Here is a 15,682-nt window from a genome sequence, read left to right as displayed (position 1 = left end):
TACAGGCTGGGCACAGTGGCTCAAGCCTGTAATCCCAGCCCTTTGGGAGGCAGAGGTGGGTGGATCACCTGAGGTTGGGAGTTCGAGACCAGCCTGACCAACATGGAGAAACCCTGTCTCTACTAAAAACACAAAATTAACCGGGCGTGGTGGCGCATGCCTCTAATCCCAGCTACTCAGGAGGCTGAAGCAGGAGAATTGCTTGAACCCAGGAGGTGGAGGTTGCGGTTAGTTGAGATTGCGCCATTGCAATCCAGCCTGGGCAACAAAAGCTAAACTCCGTCTCCAAAAAAAAAGTAAGATTAGAGCCAAATTACACTGTAGAAAGACTGTATCAATTTTCACTCCCACTCCTAGTGAGAAATTATGTTTATTATACCACACCCTCAATTACATAAAATATTATCCTAAAAATTCCAATTGAAAAGTAAAATTATATCTCATTGTGTGTGGTCAACCCATGCAGCAAATATTCCTTAGCTACGAGGAACATATTGACAATATGACAGGGACATATTTTTTTAAATAAGACAGTTTGGCTGAGTGTGGTGGCTCACACCTGTAATCCCAGAACTTTGGGAGGCCAAGGCGATCCAGGGCAGATCACCTGAGGTCAGGAGTTCAAGACCAGCCTGGTCAACATGGCAAAACTCTGTCTCTACTAAAAATACATAATTAGCCAGGCATGGTAGTGCATGCCTGTAATCCCAGCTACTCGAGAGGCTAAGGCAACAGAACTGCACGAGCCCGGGAGGTGGAGGTTGCAGTCACCAAAGATTGTGCCACTGCGCTCCAGCCTGGGTGACAGAGCGAGACTGTCTCCAAAAAAAAAAAAAAAAAAAAGGAAGAAGAAGACAGTTTACTTCAAATAGGAATTAGATTTAGAAAACTTTAATTGGCAAACATCAGACTCTAGAATTTAAGAAAAAGCGAGTAAAACTGAAGCTCCTTAATGCAAATACTTCCCACAAGAAGTCAGGACATTAGGATTTTTTTTTTCTCAGATTAAATTTGTGTTGAGGCATCTAAATGCCAAAATGGTAGAAGAAAATGGAAAGATCTGTAATTTGGCATACAAAACATACTGATTGAGAAAGTGACTCAAATGAAATAAAATGAAGAGGAGCAACTTACCAGAGAGGAGCTGACCATGGCAAAAGCTATGTATACAAACGACTCCACCATGGAGAGAATGAATACACAGAATGCACGATCCATCATTCCTAAATGATTAAATGATTTACTACTACTTTCCAAAAAATCTCGAGAGTCATAACTGGGGATATTTTACCACACCGTGTCTGGCCTTGAATTCTTCCCAGCTTGTCCCTCAAGAGCCCAAGAAATTGCTAGAAAATTGATACAACAGATAACAGACTCCTTGCACAGCTGAACTTACTGGAAAAAAAATTATAAACAAGAAATGGGAAAATATTTCATCTTTGGAGAAGTATGATACTGTATTAAACTTGAATTCAAAGAGCTTAAAACACACGCACATGTGCACACACACACACGTGCACATATGGCTATCCACTGTTGGCTAAAAGTTAAAAACTGCAGGACTGGTATTCTGGACACTGACATCTCACATGTACCCTGGACTGAGTGAGTTCAGTCACGGACCCTGGCACCATGCCCATTACCAAAGAGTTAGGAGACAAGTGAATATATGCATTCTTCAGGGGAAAAATTCTAGGTTAGTCCAACAATTACTGTTGATAAAGCATTTCCTACATTTTCATTGTGCCTATGTAGAGAAAGGCACTCAACAGAACTCTGTATATTTGTGAAGAAAATTCTTTTTCCTGAATGTATATGTTTTATCTGAAATGTATTTTTCTACCTGGAAGATACAGCAGTGAACTCCCAACATTTGTTAATAAATCTGCATTCACTAAATATCAATGGATACAGTGATAAGTAACATTTCCTTCAGTCAACAGAGAGTTATTACTTCATTCTAAGTGCCAAGCACTGTGTCATGTGCCAGTAATACAGGGAAAATTCAGACTGGATCCCAGTCCTCAGAAAGCTCATGGTTTGGCAGGCTAAACATACACTTTCATTAGCTAGCAGGTGTTAAAGGGCGTTCACGTCTATCAAGATGTAAAATCCCTGACAGTGGCAGATTTCTCAGTAAAAATAAAATACTTTTTCTCTACGGACAATATGAGAAGAGCAAAAAGATAAAAGAGAGTCCAATGGAACTGATCCTTCCTCTTCAAACACTTAATTCCTTAATTTCAAAGAAATATATATGCATTTATCACATAACTGACTCCATGAAGGGAACATTCCAAATGAAAAGGAACACCTACCCCCATTCCTTCCCACTTAGTACCAATATGGCTGCAATGCAGTCAGGTAACCCATTCCATGTCTTATAAAATAAAATGTTTAAAAAAGAGTCAATTTTCTCAAACTAGAAATCACTTAAATTTCTTTCTGATAATGCATCTTTTCATAACTTTTGAAATAATCAAATTTCTCACCTTCTGAAAATCAAGATAGCATTAATGATTATTATAACTAAAATGACAAATGAAGGCCAGGGAACAAAAAAAGATCCTATCTTTAGAAAAAAATAAAAATAATAAAATTAGCCAGGCATGGTGGTTCGTGCCTGTAGTCCCAGCTACTCAGGAAGGCGAAGTGGGAGTATCTCTCGAGCCTGGGAGCTTGAGGCTGCAGTGAGCCATGATTGTGCCACTGCACTCCAGCCTGGCCAACAGAGTGAGACTTTGTCTCAAAAAAAAAAAAGACATATGACAGAAGTAAGTTCTAAAGTAACCTGCAATGGCTGATATGATGGAACTGAACCCCCAATTGAAAATTTAACAAAGATAAACATGCTATATGAAGATTTTTTAAATTTATTAGCCAGGATAGGAAAAGTAAGAAATTTACATTTGTTGCACACCTAACTCTAAGCCAAGCTTTTACAACAACTTTCCAGGAGTTACCTAATTTAATCCCACAAACAGTGCTCTGATTCCTAAGTTATAGAGGAGCCTGTTTCCCAGGCCAGAGTACAAGGGCACGATCTCGGCTCACTGCAACCTCTGCCTGCCGGGTTCAAGCAATTCTCCTGCCTCAGCCTCCCAAGTAGCTGGGATTATGGGCATGTGCCACCACGCCTGGCTAATTTTGTATTTTTAGGAGATAGGGTTTCGTCATGTTGGCCAAGCTGGTCTTGAACTCCTGACCTCAAATGATCCACCCACCTCAGCCTCCCAAAGTGCTGGGATTTCAGGCATGAGCCACCACGCCTGGCCTGCCTCGTTTATTTAATCAGAACAAACATGCCTGCCCACTCCGTAAAAGAGTTGGGGGCATCAAGTGTTGTCTGTGCATGTACAAGAGTGCTTTGGAAAACTGTACAGCATCATATATAGTGTTACTGGTTCTGTAACTTTTTAAAGGGGAGGAAATATATAAAAGTTGCAAATGGGGAAGCAAATTGTGCCTTGTAAAAGGAAGAACTCTACCAATTCATCTGTTCAAACTTCCTTGTGAAGGGCTGGGCTGCCTACCTTTAAAGGATTCAAGCAAAAGCCCTATTACTACTTGTCTGAGATTCTGGATGGGTAGAGAGAAGTTGGATTAGATGATATTCATGTTCATTCTACTTATAACATTTTCCAAGGCCAAAAACAGATTGAACAGAATCTTTCCCACAGGAAAGGAATACCTTTTTCCCTTTAGTACCTTTATCCTGACTTTAAAAATGTTTTGGGGCCGGGCACGGGGCTCACGCCTGTAATGCCAGCATTTTGGGAAGCCGAGGCGGGTGAATTGCTTGAGGTCAGAAGTTCAAGACCAGCCTGGCCAACATGGTGAAACACTGTCTCTATCAAAAATACAAAAAGTTAGCCAGGTGTGGTGGTGCACATCTGTGGTCCCAGCTACTCGGGAGGCTGAGGCAGTAGAATTGCTTGAACTGGGGAGGCGGAGGTTGTAGTGAGCCGAGATCACACCACTGCACTCCAGACTGGGTGACAGAGCAAGGCTCCATCGCAAAAATAAACAAATAAATAATAATAATAAATAAAAATGTTTGGGATTATTCAGAAATGCAGAAAACATATGGTTCCAAAGAGAAAGAACTTTGATCACCTGCAGGTAAAAGTTCAGGTAATAATCTTCTCACCTCACCTCTTCAGTCTTTCTTGCTCCAGTGGTTTACTTACCTCTGGACAGTGGTTTATCTCTTAGATATGCTTGAATCAGTAGTCTTCAAGCCTTTTTTTTTTTTTTTTTAAGAGACAGAGTCTCACTCTGTCACCCAGGCTGAAGTGCAGTGGTTCAATCATAACTCACTGTAGCCTAGATCTCCTAGGCTCAAGTGGTCCTCTCACCTTAGCCTTCTGAGTAGCTGAGATTACAGGTGCGAGTAACCATGCCCAGCAACCCCAAACATTTTGATGACAGACCCCATAAAAAAAGAGCATTATCTCAATGTGTGTCTATTTCCACAATTACAGATTATGCATGTGTGCTATTCTGTGATTTTAGGTATTATATACACAATAAAACATAAAAGGAGGCAATAAAAAAGATGACATTTTCTTCCAGTACAGCACTGTATGTCTTAATCTCCACTTTGTAAACCTGATAGATCAGTCACTTCTTCCTCCCATGAGTCATAAAGTCCTCTTTATTCCACTTCTCATATCTCCTTCATATCTCTCAAGCTTAAGATGAAACTGAGGCCTTCAGCATGCTACTAAAGAGTACAAGGAGACTTTTAAACTGGCCTCCCTCCACTCAGGGTTTTTCAATCTATCCTTCATGCTCACATTTGACCTTATCACTTTCAATAGCTCCCTACTGTCCACAAAATCTAACTGTTTGGCTGGGCGCAGTAGCTCACGCCTGTAATCCTAGCACTTTCGGAGGCCGAGGCAGGTGGATCACGAGGTCAGGAGATCGAGACCACCCTGGCTAACACGGTGAAACCCCATCTCTACTAAAAATACAAAAAATTAGCTGGGAGTGGTGGCAGGCACCTGTAGTCCTAGCTACTCGGGAGGCTACGGCAGGAGAATCACTTGAACCCTGGAGGCTGAGGTTGCAGTGAACTGAGATTGCACCACTGTACTCCAGCCTGGGTGACAGGGTGAGACTCCATCTCAAAGAATAAATAAATAAATAAAATAAAATCTAACTTTATATGGCATTCAGCCAAGGCTTATATAACATAATGTCATTTCACTAGCTATGTCATCTCTGGTAAGTTCAACTTTCCTCAGTTTTCTTTTCTTTTCTTTTTTTTTTTTTGAGACGGATTTTCACTTTTGATGCCCAGGCTGGAGTGCAATGGCTCAATCTCGGCTCACTGCAACTTCTGCCTCCTGGGTTCAAGCGATTCTCCTGCCTCAGCCTCCTAAGTAGCTCAGATTACAGGCATGCGCCACCACACTCGGCTAATTTTTTTGTATTTTTAGTAGAGACGAGGTTTCACCATGTCAGTCAGGCTGGTCTTGAGCTCCTGACCTCAGTTGATCCACCCGCCTTGGCCTGCCAAAGTGCTGGGATTACAGGTGTGAGCTACTGCACCCGGCCAACTTTCCTCAGTTTTCTAATCTAGAAAATGGGACAATGGGATTAGCAGTGTGTACCTCATATATTTCTTGTGAGATTTAAGCAAAATGTAAAATTCACTTACACTGTCAGGCATAAACTGTATGCCCAATAGCTATTAGCTATTATTAGCATTACCTGTCTATTCTTATCTCTTACTACTCTGCTCAAGGCACTTAAAACACTAAGCTCATGGTTGTTAAGAAGGAAACATATTTGAATCATTTCAGGAGCCTTTCCTCTACCCAGAATGCCCCTCCATTCCTAGAGAACACCTCATCCATCAAGGTCTAGCCCAGATGTCTCTCTCATGAGTTTGTATTGTACTCTCCCAGGCAGAATGAATTTCTTCCTCCACAATATTCCCATAAATTAAGATATCTCTAACAGACTCTGGCAAATCTTTGTTTACTTTTCAACTTTAAAACCAGGATATAAACTACAAAAAGACATGGACTGTATTTCACTATTCATTCAACAAACACTGCCTGAGCAACTACTATAAGACAAAAAAAGGCCCCAATAAAAAAAAAAAATCCCTGTCCTTGATAAATCTATAAAGATATTCAATAGCTGTTTGTTGAATGAATGAACTGATGATGCTTAATTCCAGCATGACTGTAAATGAATTTAAACCAGTGACCCAGAATCAAATACTTCAATTATCTTAACAATATAATGGAGTCACAGTACATTTAATTTATTGGAGTTGAACCACATGTCTATGTTTACTTGGAAGGGAAAAAAGGAGAAAGGACAAAATCCTATTTTCCCTAACATCCTTTCCCTCTTTCAACTAGACCGTGGCCACAGGCAAGCGTGGTGTCGTAGCCCATAAGCAAAGAGAAACTTAAATTAATTTCTGGCTTCAGAGCTTTCATGGATGCACTTCTTGGTGACTTGGGGATTTTCAAGGGTAATTTTACAAAATGTTTTCTCCTTATTGTCTGACTTGAGATCCTACCCCTCTTCCTCACATACATTGTAGTTCCCATATAACTACTGTTAAATCAATTTCATAAATTGCCAGTAGACCTAGGGTACAAAAACAATCAAACAGGTGCTCTCATGAAACATAACAAAATGTTCTATTTAAAGAAAAACTCCTGGTTAGATGAGAGCTATGCAAGGCAAGGGTCTCGGACCCCGTTTCTTGTGTTCATCACATAAACAGAACAGCCCTGCTGCAAAGATGGTCAACGTACCTAAACCCGAAGAACCTTCTGTAAGAAGTGTGGCAAGCATCAGCCTGACGAAGTGACACAGTGTAAGAAGGGCAAGGATTCATTGTATGCCCAGGGAAAGAGGTGCTATGAGCAGCAGCAGAGTGGCTATGGTGGGCAGACAAAGCCAATTTTCTGGAAGAAGGCTAAGACCACAAAGAAGATTGTGCTAAGGCTGGAATGTGTTGAGCCTAACTGCAGATCCAAGAGGATGCTGGCCATTAAGAGATGCAAGCATTTTGAACTGGGAGGAGATAAGAAGAGAAAGGACCCAAGTGATCCAGTTCTAAACTTTGGAATATTTTTCTTTTAATTTTGAAGAGAAAATGTTGAAGCAATAGAAAAATTACCTGTAGGAAAATACAGCGCTATTCTTATGCAAAAAAAAAAAAGAAAAACTCCCAACCTCACACTAACTTGCATGAGCCATAACCTACAAAAAACCTGCACTTTGGTTGTTCTAGAGTCAGTTGTCAAATGTGATGACTGTCCTAAGAGCTGGAGGTAACTGTAGAAAACTGAAATGTGCTGGCGAAGCCCTAAGGAGGGTTACATTGCCCTGTGTTCTTTTTCCTTAGTTCAAAAGCACATGCAGATTTGCAGGGAAATTGAACTGTTAATCCTCAAGGGCTCATCAGGCTCCCACTTTAGATTTCAATTTACTCAGGTGTGGCATGAAAAAGAGCTTTATAATTTGGGAAGGGAACAAAATATGAAAATGAAGGAAAAATGGCAAAGCAAAAAGCAAGGAGCTACATGCATTTTCTAGAATCTTAGTTTAAATAGCCATGATTTGATGTCCACTGAGAGCAATTGTAAGAAAGGTAAAAGATCTTTGGGAAATTGGGAGGAAAATTAGCATTTAAATTGGCTAACTTAAGGAAGTTATAAAATTGCTTGATTTTTACGGCAGTAGTTCCCAAAGTGTGGTCCTTGACCTACAGCATCAGTCTCACCTGGTAACTTGTTACAAATGCAAATTTGGGTACCTGAGGTGGGGCCTGTGTCAAGTGGCTCTACCAGAATTCCTAGCACCACTCAAAGAGGACCAACAACAAAGGGTGAACACTTAAATAAAATCAAGAGAAGAGATAGAAGCTGAAGAGATACAACCTCTTTCCCAAGAAAATCAAGCTAGGAAGGCGGGGAGCAGTGGCTCACTCCTATAATCCCTAATCCCAGCACTTTGGGACACATTGGACTCAATGGAATATTGTGGAGGAATATTGTGAGGCAGGTGGATTTCTTGAGCTCAGGAGTTCAAGACCAGCCTGGCCAACACGGCAAAACCTCCATCTCTACTAAAAATACAAAAATTAGTTGGGCATGGTGGCACACGCCTGTAGTCCCAGCTACTCAGGAGGTTGACGCAGGAGAATCACTTGAACCCCAGAAGCAGAGGTTGCAGTGAGAGCTGAGATCACATCATTGCACTCCAGCCTGGGCAACAGAGCAAGACTCTCTCAAAAAAAAAGAAAAAAATCAAGATAGGGAGGAACCTCTTCATTTGGAAACTAGCAAAGCCATGTTGCGGAAGTAACAAGGAGCTGACGCAGTGATTCTTATTATCCCTAGGAACAGGGCACTACATTTTAGCAAGAGTATTCATTCCAATTTAGGATTTTAAAAAATATTTCTCCCCAAACTGCCTTTTCTTTTGTTTTTCTTTTACTTTCTTTTTTTTCTTTTTAAATTTATTTCTTCCCTACAGGCAAGTTCTACCCAAACTGCTTTTTCTAATGCATATAAAGAGGCAGTTCCAGCATGAGTTTCCTCATCAAATAATCCATTGAGGTAATAATAAAACAACAATTTTATGTTAGCACATAATTGTTGAACAACAACAACAACAAAAAATACAGACTTTTATCTGACCTTATAAACTCCTATTAGGTCAAAGATGGGAATCATTCTTCCTAGTTTTTTGGAAGTTTAAACAGAATGAATGACATGCAATGTAAGCATTTAACCTTTTTTTAAGGTGGCATCCTGATGTAGCCCTGCAGGATGGTTCCAGCACAGGTTTGGACCCTGGTGGCTCCATCATTTATCAGCTATGTGATCTTGGGAAAAAGACCTCAAGTTTCTAAGTTTTGAGTTTATTTTTCCCTATCTGTAATGTGACACCAATACGACCTCCCTTAAAAAAGAACACACTGTGAATGTAAGCTGCTGTTACTAAGACACTAACAATAACCCCAGGCAACATTCATATTGTATCTACTAGGCTGATGCAAAAGTAATCTCGGTTTTTGCCATTACTTTTGCACCAACCTAATAGCAAACTTTCATACAGGATTTCAGGCATTTTGGATTCGATTACAAGTATCAGTATAAACCCAAGCTTTCTTCTGAGTCACCATTAAGGAGACAATCAAATTATAAAGGCTTTAATGGCATAGTGAATACTTACAGATGAATGCAGGAAAAATCAGAGTTAAGTTATGGAAGACGTGTGAGAATAAGGTGCTGACCAAGGACATTTAGTGAGTATTTGGGGGTGTTTTAGAAGGGTACTGCCCTGTTGAAAGGAAGGAAAGAAAAACACACACACATATACATACCATATGCTGTGGTTTGAATGTGTCCCCCAAAAAGCATGTGTTGGAAACTTAATCCCCAGTGCAGTAGTGTCGGGAGGTGGGACTTTCAAAAGGTGATCAGACCATGAGGGGTTTGCCTTCCTGAATGAATTAATGCCATTATTGTTTCTCTGGAGTGGGCTCCTTATAAAAGATACATTTGGCCCTCTCTTCCCCTATCTCTTGCCCTTTCTTTGCCTTTCTACCATGGGATGATGTAGCAAGAAGGCCCTCATCAGATGCCGGACCTTCCATCTTGGACTTCCCAGCAGCCAGAACTGTGAGCCAACAAATATATTTTCATTATAAATTACCTAGTCTGTGGTATTCTGTTATAGCAGCACAAAACAGACCTTAGTGTCTTAACACGATACATATATATCCTATCTGGAAGCAAATGAGAGGATTATGCCTTTGAGAGCCAGATGGAATAACTATTAGTTTTTTTAATTTGTCTGGCAGATTATTTATTTTTGACACAACTAGTGAACAACTAGTGCAGGTAATGGTAGAGAAATCTACATCTATAGTAACAATGCCACCACCAACAACAAAATCATAGCAATTCACTTTTCTGAAAATTAAACTAAAACTAGATCTTCTCAACAGAGAAGCCAATACCAGATATCAAGAGAATAAGGAAGTGGTCTGACCTTTCAGAACTATTGATAGCATTTAAAAGTTAAGGAGACACTTGCAGATCTTATGATGAGAGTGGTCTCCTTATAAAAATATTACCTCTCCCCCTATTAAAATAGTACTCCCCCATTGCACATAGAAAATAGAATTCAGGCCAGGCGCAGTGGCTCATGGCTGTACTCCTAGCACTTTTGGAGGCCAAGGCTGGCATATCGCTTGAGCCCAGGAGTTCAAGGCCAGCCTGGGAAACAAAGCAAAACCCTGTCCATCTCTACAAAAAATTAGCCAGGTTTGCTGGTGCACTCAGCTACTTCGGAGGCTGAGGTGGGAGGATCACCTGAGCCCAGAAAGTCAAGACTGCAGTGAGCTGAGATTATACCACTGCACTCTAGCCTGGGCAACAGAACAAAACCCTGTAAAAATATATAGACAGCCAGGTGCGGTGGCTCACGCCTGTTTAAGCCCAACACTTTGGGAGGCTGAGGCGGGCGGATCACCTGGAGTCAGGAGTTTGACACCAGGCTGGCCAACCTGGTGAGACCCCATCTCTACTAAAAATACAAAAAATTAGCTGGGCGTGGTGGTGCACACCTGTAATCCCAGCTATTTGGGAGGCTGAAGCAGGAGAATTGCTTGAACCCAGGAGGCGGAGGTTGCAGTGAGCCGAGATCATGCCAGTGCACTCCAGCCTGAGCAACAGAGTGAAACTCTATCTCAAAAAAAATATATATATATATATGAAAATAGAATTTATTAGCCCTTGAGAGTCTCTTAATGATGATGTAAGAAACTGTAACAAAATGTCTCTTTGTAGCCAAATGTTATAGGAAGCCTAACAACACAATACTTTTTAACATTGGGCAAAGCATAGCTTCTGGTGATAAATATCTCCCTGCTTTTCTAAAGCACCATTAACATCCACATTTTTTTTAGTGTTTGCTTTGCAAGATTTTAGTCTGTTAAGTAATTTCAACTTCTTTGGAAATGAATGAGTTTTAAATTATTTTTTTTTAAATGTCACTAATTAAGACCATAGCTTCTGGTAGTAGTAAATAATATTATTATAGCAACTCATTGTTATTGAGCCTTTACTACACACCAAAAAAAAGTGTTAAGCTCTTTGAAGGTATGATCTCATTTAACCATTAATCCTCACAATAATCTTATAAGATAGATTCATCTTATAAGACTGATTCATCATATCAATTTTTCAGATTAAAAAATTGAGGTTCCAGAGTAGCCGTAATTTGAATTGGCTTTATCCAAGGTCTCAATCTCTATACTGTGTTGACTCTTTAAATGAAGTTCAATCACTGAAACTGATGCAGATAAAAGTACAGAGGTGGCTATTGGTAAATACCACCACTATTCCATTTGAAAGACAATCTTGTTTCTAAATCAAAAAGAAAAACAAGTAATATCAATAACTCTTAAAGAGATAACGCAGCTCTTTATATGTTTATATCGCATGGTGCAGACCAGCACTACTCAGATGAAGATCAGTGACCTGTTCATTTCAGATCCACAATGAGATAAGAGGCTTAGGCCAGAATCTGAAGCTTCACATCACTAACCACTGTTTAGTTTCGTAGCAAGATTTTCTGAATAAAGAAAGCAGTGCCAAGGCCAGGCGTGGTAGCTCACACTCGTAATCCCAGAACTTTGGAAGGCCAAGGTAAGAGGATCGCTTAAGTCCAGGAGTTCGAGACCACCCTGGGCAACATGGCGAAATAAAAAAATTAGCTGGGAATAGTGATGAATGCCTGTAGTCCCAGCTACTCAGAAGGCTGAGGTGGGAGGATCAGTTGAGTCCAGGAGATTGAGGCTGCAGTGAGCCATGAGCGTGCCACTGCACTCTAGCCTGGGTGACAGAGTGAGAGCCTGTCTCAAAAAAAAAAAAAAAAAAAGAAAGAAATGTTATGATTTACCTTATCTCCTCCCTTATCTCCTCAGAGACTGGTAACAAATGTTTTGCTGACCAGCACTGGTCTATGAACTATGCCTGAGTAGCACTGGTATAGATGACACATTGTTGAGCAACAACAACAACAACAAAAAAAAAAAAAAAGTATATATTAACCATTCTACAAATGATCCCATTTGTTCAATAAGTAAATAAATAGATTAACTATTATAAATATAAATAAATACAAATAATGCCATTGGAAGGATGTATTCAATTGGTACAAAGGTAATCATGGTTTTTGCATTGTTGAAATTTGCTGTCTGATATTGGAATACATTCTTACATAAATGTGGTTATGTTATACATCATTTTAATGCATATTTCTCACTTTATGTTTTCTTGCTAATGACTTATTACTTGCTTTTTATTTTATATTTATTTTAGACAATGGAAATGATGTTAGACAAAAAGCAGATTCGAGTGATATTCTTATTCAAGTTAAAAATGGGTCATAAAGCAGTGGAGACAACTCACAATATCAACCACACATTTGGCCCAGGAACTGCTTATGAACATACAGTGCAGTGGAGGTTCAAGAAGTTTTGCAAAGAAGATGAGAGCCTTGAAGATGAGGAGGATAGTGGCTGGCCACTGGAAGTTGACAATGACCAGTTGAGAGCAATCGTCAAAGCTGATCCTCTTACAACTACATAAAAAGTTGCTGAAGAACAACATCGACGATTCTATGGTCATTCAGCATTTGAAGCATATTGGAAAGCTAAAAAGGCTTGATAAGTGGGTGCCTCATGAGCTGAGCAAAAATAAAAAAACTTATCATTTTGAAGTGTTGTCTTCTCTTACTCTGCAAAACACCAACAAACCATTTCTCGATCGGATTGTGACATGCGACGAAAAGTGGATTTTATACCACAACCGACAACGATGAGCTGAGTGGCTGGACTGAGAGAAGCTCCAAAGCACTTCCCAAAACCAAACTTGCACCAAAAAAAGGTCATGGTCACTGTGTGGTGATCTGCTGCCGGTCTGATCCACTACAGCTTTCTGAATCCCAGCAAACCCATTACATCTGAGAAGTATGCTCAGCAAATGGATGAGATGCACCGAAAACTGCAATACCTGCAGCCGGCACTGGTCAATAGGAAAGGCCCAATTCTTCTCCATGACAATGGCCAAATGAACTTTGCTGGACCAACACTTCAAAAGTTGAAGGAATTGGGTTACAAAGTTTTGCCTCATCCACCATATTCACCGGACCTCTCACCAACAGACTGCCACTTCTTCAAGCATCTCAATGACTTTTTGCAGGGAAAACACTTCCACAACCAGCAGGATGCAGAAAATGCTTTTCAAGAATTTGTTGAATCACGAAGCACAGATTTTTTTTGGTTTTTTTTTTTTGGCGGGGGGGGTGGGGGAACTGAATCTTGCTCTATCGCCCAGGCTGGAGTACAATGGCAGGATCTCGGCTCACTGAAACCTCTGCCTCCTGGGTTGAAGCGATTCTCCTGCCTCAGTCTCCCAAGTAACTGAGATTACAGGCACCCACCACCATGCCTGGCTAATTTTTGTATTTTTAGTAGAGACAGGGTTTCGCCATGTTGGCTAGGCTGGTCTCGAACTCCTGACCTCACGTGATCCGCCCTGTGATCTGCCTGCCTCAGCCTCCCAAAGTGCTAGGATTACAGGAGTGAGCCACCGCGCCCTGCCCACGGATTTTTACTCAAAATAACAAACTTATTTTTCATTGGCAAAAATGTGTTGACTATAATGCTTCCTGTTTTGATTAATAAAAATCTGTTTGAGCCTAGTAATAATGATTTAAAATTCACGGTGCAAAAGTGCAATTACTTTTGCACCAACGTAATACTCTGAACCATTAAGAGTAGTTATCTTTGGAAAGGGGAGCACTTCCATTTTCTGCTTTATCAATCTCTATTTTAGCCAGCAAGTTTATTTTTTTTATATAACCATATACTTACATGAGTGGAATTTTTTTTTCACAGAAAATGTTTTATTTTCCCAGGCTAACAATTTTTCCTAATTCGCTAAAGTTGATCCTTTATTTGGATTTCCTTTGTTTTTACCTAATGTTCTTTTCCTGTCACAGGATCCTATCCAGACACCATATTATGTTTAGTCCCCATGTACTCCTTAGGCTCCTCTTGGCTACTAAGTCTTTTGCAACCTAACATTTATTATTATTGCTTTCAGGGCCAGAGTTCATAAAAGTGGTAATGCATTCACATATTCTGAGCATTCTACGTGACAGACAGTTCAACACTCTACTTGTCTCAGCAATGCTCTGAAATGGGTACTATCATTATCACTATTTTAATGGCAAGGAAAGTAAGGCAGAATGAGATTAAGTAATTTGCCCATAGTTAAACTGCCAGAAGTAGCTGAACTGGGAGATTTAGACCCTAGCAGTTTGACTCCTGAGGCCACGATATAAACTACTAGGTTACATGAGACGTATACAAATCTACATGAGTGTGCTTATTTCAGAGTGTTACATGGTATCTGAAAATGGGACGTGGTATTATAAGACTGTGAAATACCCAAAAGATGAATAACCACAATGATAATAAAAGTAATTTTTATTCTGTTTCACAGTGCACAAGGATTTCTGTACATTATTTCACAACGTAATTCCAAGATTGCTGGAGGAAATCTTGGAATTAAATGCTAAACAGAAAAGAACCTGAAGTACAGTTCCCGTCTTCAAAGAAGATGCTTATTCATAGATTAGGTATGTGGAGAATACTGTTAAATTAAGTTTAACCTAAAGCTGCCTCCTCATATATTTTAAGTTTAGCCTAAAGGTTTCTCTGGACATAGTAAACTGAAACCTTAGTGGAAATATAAACAGACTAAAACCTACTCTTGTGCCAGTGACCAAATTTTGGCCAATTAAAGGTGGCCGGGGGTTCAAACCCTATTCAAATAAGGCAAATGCCGAGCTGTAACCAATCCACCTGTTTCTGTACCTCGCTTCTATTTTCTATACATCACTTTCCTTTTTCTGTCCATAAATCTTCCACCATGTGGCTGCACTGGAGTCTCTCTGAGCTTATTACTCTGGCTTGGGAGGCAGCCCAATTCACAAATTGTTCTTTGCTCAATTAAACTCTGTTAAATTTAATTTGTTTAAAGTTTTTATTTTAACAATACAGATACATGTGTATAATTAAAACTCTTAGCTCTAGAACAATACAGTCTGGAAATCTTTCAAATATAGATTTTTGGTGACACATTTGAGAGTTCCCATAAACACTGTCAATACAAGTGCAACAGAAGTTCAATTAAAAACGGAGCAACTGTGGCTGGGTGCGGTGGCTCACGCCTATAATCCCAGCACTTTGAGAGGCCAAGACAGGCAGATCATTTAAGGCCAGGAGTTCGAGACCAGCCTGGCCAACATGGTGAAACCCCGTCTCTACTAAAGACACAAAATTAGGCAGGCATGGGAGCACATGCCTGTCATCCCAGCTACTCGGGAGGCTGAGGTATGAGAATTGCTTGAACCCGGGAGGCAGAGGTTGCAGTGAACCCAGATCATGCCACTGCACTCCAGCCTGGGCGATAATGTAAGACACTGTCTCAAAAAAAAAAAAAGAAAGAAAGAAAAAGAGCAACCTTTTGAAAAGAGCAACTATTTGAAAAGGCATTCATTCCTTTTTTGTAATACTGTACTCAGAAAACTCTTCTCTAAGAGACACAAAAAC

General features: G+C 40.1%; 1 protein-coding gene and 1 pseudogene across 2 annotated transcripts in view; one reads left to right on the top strand and one right to left on the bottom strand.

Moving 5' to 3' along the window:
• Window positions 1–15,682, bottom strand: part of SRGAP1 (SLIT-ROBO Rho GTPase activating protein 1) — a 321,514-nt gene that overhangs the window by 281,780 nt on the left and 24,052 nt on the right. The window lies entirely within an intron of this gene.
• Window positions 6,779–7,122, top strand: LOC129009851 (large ribosomal subunit protein eL42-like; annotated as a pseudogene).

Source organism: Pongo pygmaeus, chromosome 10 (assembly GCF_028885625.2).
Source record: "Pongo pygmaeus isolate AG05252 chromosome 10, NHGRI_mPonPyg2-v2.0_pri, whole genome shotgun sequence".
NCBI classification, from domain to species: Eukaryota; Metazoa; Chordata; class Mammalia; order Primates; family Hominidae; genus Pongo; species Pongo pygmaeus.
This window is presented reverse-complemented; position numbering and strand designations above follow the sequence as displayed.